This window comes from Leptonotus elevatus, unplaced genomic scaffold (assembly GCF_054856555.1).
Source record: "Leptonotus elevatus isolate MCC_2025b unplaced genomic scaffold, RoL_Lele_1.0 HiC_scaffold_273, whole genome shotgun sequence".
NCBI lineage: Eukaryota > Metazoa > Chordata > Actinopteri > Syngnathiformes > Syngnathidae > Leptonotus > Leptonotus elevatus.
This window is the reverse complement of record NW_028233667.1, coordinates 1-5,000: the sequence shown is the minus strand read 5'-3', so window position 1 is coordinate 5,000 and position 5,000 is coordinate 1.

Sequence of the window (5,000 nt, the reverse complement as noted above, 5' to 3'; positions counted from 1 at the left end):
GGCTTGTTGCTGGCCGTTGGAGGAGCTCCAGCGGACCGCGGGGAGCGCGCCCGTCTTCGGGGCTTGTTGCTGGCCGTTGGAGGAGCTCCAGCGGACCGCGGGGAGCGCGCCCGTCTTCGGGGCTTGTTGCTGGCCGTTGGAGGAGCTCCAGCGGACCGGGGGGAGCGCGCCCGTCTTCGGGGCTTGTTGCTGGCCGTTGGAGGAGCTCCAGCGGACCGCGGGGAGCGCGCCCGTCTTCGGGGCTTGTTGCTGGCCGTTGGCGGACCGGGGGGAGCGCGCCCGTCTTCGGGGCTTGTTGCTGGCCGTTGGCGGAGCTCCAGCGGACCGGGGGGAGCGCGCCCGTCTTCGGGGCTTGTTGCCGGCCGTTGGAGGAGCTCCAGCGGACCGCGGGGAGCGCGCCCGTCTTCGGGGCTTGTTGCTGGCCGTTGGAGGAGCTCCAGCGGACCGCGGGGAGCGCGCCCGTCTTCGGGGCTTGTTGCTGGCCGTTGGAGGAGCTCCAGCGGACCGGGGGGAGCGCGCCCGTCTTCGGGGCTTGTTGCTGGCCGTTGGAGGAGCTCCAGCGGACCGCGGGGAGCGCGCCCGTCTTCGGGGCTTGTTGCTGGCCGTTGGAGGAGCTCCAGCGGACCGCGGGGAGCGCGCCCGTCTTCGGGGCTTGTTGCTGGCCGTTGGCGGACCGGGGGGAGCGCGCCCGTCTTCGGGGCTTGTTGCTGGCCGTTGGCGGAGCTCCAGCGGACCGGGGGGAGCGCGCCCGTCTTCGGGGCTTGTTGCCGGCCGTTGGAGGAGCTCCAGCGGACCGCGGGGAGCGCGCCCGTCTTCGGGGCTTGTTGCTGGCCGTTGGAGGAGCTCCAGCGGACCGCGGGGAGCGCGCCCGTCTTCGGGGCTTGTTGCTGGCCGTTGGAGGAGCTCCAGCGGACCGGGGGGAGCGCGCCCGTCTTCGGGGCTTGTTGCTGGCCGTTGGAGGAGCTCCAGCGGACCGCGGGGAGCGCGCCCGTCTTCGGGGCTTGTTGCTGGCCGTTGGCGGACCGGGGGGAGCGCGCCCGTCTTCGGGGCTTGTTGCTGGCCGTTGGCGGAGCTCCAGCGGACCGGGGGGAGCGCGCCCGTCTTCGGGGCTTGTTGCTGGCCGTTGGAGGAGCTCCAGCGGACCGCGGGGAGCGCGCCCGTCTTCGGGGCTTGTTGCTGGCCGTTGGAGGAGCTCCAGCGGACCGCGGGGAGCGCGCCCGTCTTCGGGGCTTGTTGCTGGCCGTTGGAGGAGCTCCAGCGGACCGGGGGGGAGCCGGGCGTTCGAGTTGCCCAGGCAGGGGGTTATCCTCCACTAGCAAACCTCCATGAGCAGCGGAGCCCGTCAGCTGCGCCAAAAAGAACCACACGAGGGCGACCTGGGGTTGAAATCCCCCGCCACATAGGAACGAATGCCGGGCGTTCGAGTTGCCCAGGCAGGGGGTTATCCTCCACTAGCAAACCTCCATGAGCAGCGGAGCCCGTCAGCTGCGCCAAAAAGAACCACACGAGGGCGACCTGGGGTTGAAATCCCCCGCCACATAGGAACGAATGCCGGGCGTTCGAGTTGCCCAGGCAGGGGGTTATCCTCCACTAGCAAACCTCCATGAGCAGCGGAGCCCGTCAGCTGCGCCAAAAAGAACCACACGAGGGCGACCTGGGGTTGAAATCCCCCGCCACATAGGAACGAATGCCGGGCGTTCGAGTTGCCCAGGCAGGGGGTTATCCTCCACTAGCAAACCTCCATGAGCAGCGGAGCCCGTCAGCTGCGCCAAAAAGAACCACACGAGGGCGGCCTGGGGTTGAAATCCCCCGCCACATAGGAACGAATGCCGGCGTTCGAGTTGCCCAGGCAGGGGGTTATCCTCCACTAGCAAACCTCCATGAGCAGCGGAGCCCGTCAGCTGCGCCAAAAAGAACCACACGAGGGCGGCCTGGGGTTGAAATCCCCCGCCACATAGGAACGAATGCCGGGCGTTCGAGTTGCCCAGGCAGGGGGTTATCCTCCACTAGCAAACCTCCATGAGCAGCGGAGCCCGTCAGCTGCGCCAAAAAGAACCACACGAGGGCGGCCTGGGGTTGAAATCCCCCGCCACATAGGAACGAATGCCGGGCGTTCGAGTTGCCCAGGCAGGGGGTTATCCTCCACTAGCAAACCTCCATGAGCAGCGGAGCCCGTCAGCTGCGCCAAAAAGAACCACACGAGGGCGACCTGGGGTTGAAATCCCCCGCCACATAGGAACGAATGCCGGGCAACCAGGGGTCGAAATCCCCCATTGAAATGAATGGCGGGCAACCAGGGGTCGAAGTCCCCCATTGAAATGAATGGCGGGCAACCAGGGGTCGAAGTCCCCCATTGAAATGAATGGCGGGTTACCAGGGGTCGAAATCCCCCATTGAAATGAATGGCGGGCGACCAGGGGTCGAAATCCCCCATTGAAATGAATGGCGGGCAACCAGGGGTCGAAGTCCCCCATTGAAATGAATGGCGGGCAACCAGGGGTCGAAGTCCCCCATTGAAATGAATGGCGGGCTACCAGGGGTCGAAATCCCCCATTGAAATGAATGGCGGGCGACCAGGGGTCGAAATCCCCCATTGAAATGAATGGCGGGCAACCAGGGGTCGAAGTCCCCCATTGAAATGAATGGCGGGCAACCAGGGGTCGAAGTCCCCCATTGAAATGAATGGCGGGCTACCAGGGGTCCAAGTCCCCCATTGAAATGAATGGCGGGCTACCAGGGGTCGAAGTCCCCCATTGAAATGAATGGCGGGCTACCAGGGGTCGAAATCCCCCATTGAAATGAATGGCGGGCGACCAGGGGTCGAAATCCCCCATTGAAATGAATGGCGGGCGACCAGGGGTCGAAATCCCCCATTGAAATGAATGGCGGGCAACCAGGGGTCGAAGTCCCCCATTGAAATGAATGGCGGGCTACCAGGGGTCGAAATCCCCCATTGAAATGAATGGCGGGCGACCAGGGGTCGAAATCCCCCATTGAAATGAATGGCGGGCTACCAGGGGTCCAAGTCCCCCATTGAAATGAATGGCGGGCTACCAGGGGTCGAAGTCCCCCATTGAAATGAATGGCGGGCTACCAGGGGTCGAAATCCCCCATTGAAATGAATGGCGGGCGACCAGGGGTCGAAATCCCCCATTGAAATGAATGGCGGGCAACCAGGGGTCGAAAGTCCCCATTGAAATGAATGGCGGGCGACCAGGGGTCGAAATTCCCCATTGAAATGAATGGCGGGCAACCAGGGGTCGAAATTCCCCATTGAAATGAATGGGCCCATTCATTTTCAATGGCCGGGCTACCAGGGGCGCAGTACCACCTGTCGTCATTAGGGGCGCTGTAGATAGGGGACCGAGTCCCCCCATTCGAGAGGTTTGCACCCAAACCTCAAAATGGTTGGTGTACAATTATAGGAGAGACCTTTTTAAGACGTGGGAGCTCAGGGCAAATCAAGGGAGGCTCGACCAACCCATATCCGCTTTAGATGCACTTTAGGTCGGACTCCCTTGCCAGATGGTCCCCTCCTCAGCCTGGTTCTCGAATTTTTTCTAAGTCAGCCCAACTTGGAAATATTTTCAGAGTGCCACTTTCAAGGAGTTTCGCCTAAACCCCTATCCGCCTAAGAGGCACTTCAGGTCGGCCTGACTGGCCACATTTTCCCCCTCCTCATCCTGGTTCTCGAATTTTTTCTAAGTCAGCCAAACTTGGAAATTTTTTCAGAGTGCCACTTTCAAGGGAGTTTTCGCCAACCCCTATCCGCCTAAGAGGCACTTCGGGTCGGCCTGACTGGCCACATTTTCCCCCTCCTCATCCTGGTTCTCGAATTTTTTCTAAGTCAGCCAAACTTGGAAATTTTTTCAGAGTGCCACTTTCAAGGGAGTTTCGCCCAACCCCTATCCGCCTAAGAGGCACTTCAGGTCGGCCTGACTGGCCACATTTCCCCCTCCTCATCCTGGTTCTCGAATTTTTTCTAAGTCAGCAAACTTGGAAATTTTTTCAGAGTGCCACTTTCAAGGAGTTTCGCCCAACCCCTATCCGCCTAAGAGGCACTTCGGGTCGGCCTGACTGGCCACATTTTCCCCCTCCTCATCCTGGTTCTCGAATTTTTTCTAAGTCAGCCAAACTTGGAAATTTTTCAGAGTGCCACTTTCAAGGGAGTTTCGCCCAACCCCTATCCGCCTAAGAGGCACTTCGGGTCGGCCTGACTGGCCACATTTTCCCCCTCCTCATCCTGGTTCTCGAATTTTTTCTAAGTCAGCCAAACTTGGAATTTTTTCAGAGTGCCACTTTCAAGGGAGTTTCGCCCAACCCTTATCCGCCTAAGAGGCACTTCAGGTCGGCCTGACTGGCCACATTTTCCCCCTCCTCATCCTGGTTCTCGAATTTTTTCTAAGTCAGCCAAACTTGGAAATTTTTTCAGAGTGCCACTTCCAAGGGAGTTTCGCCCAATCCCTATCCGACTTAGAGGCACTTCGGGTCGGCCTCCCTGGCCAGATTTTCCCCCTCCTCAGCCCCGGTTCTCAAATTTTTTTCCAAGTCGGCCGATCTTCCGGATATTTTCAGAGCGCCGCCCCCGGAGCCTCCGGAGCCTCGGCAGCAGGCCGTCGCCCGCGACACGCCGCACCTTCTCCCACGTACGAACGGCATCCAAGACCCGCCTTCGGAGGGCCCCCGCCGGCCGGCCTCGCGCCGGTGTTCGGGCGGGCGGCTCCTCCGGCTCGCGGGTCGCCTTACAGCGCCCCGGCCACCGCGAACGCCGGCCTTTGACGGCCCGGCGCTCGCACAGCCCCGGCGCGCCCGATTGGAAGCGAGGCCGAGACGCCCCCCGAACCGGCGACGTACGCCCCCCCCTCCCTTTAACCGGGGCGGGGGGGTTACGAAGCCATCACCCGGCCGTCCTACGACGGAGCCCGGCGCCCCGCCGGCCCTCCCTCCCCCGCCCGACAGGCGCGAGCCCAGTCTGGGGGAGGTTGGCGCCCGGAGGCTGG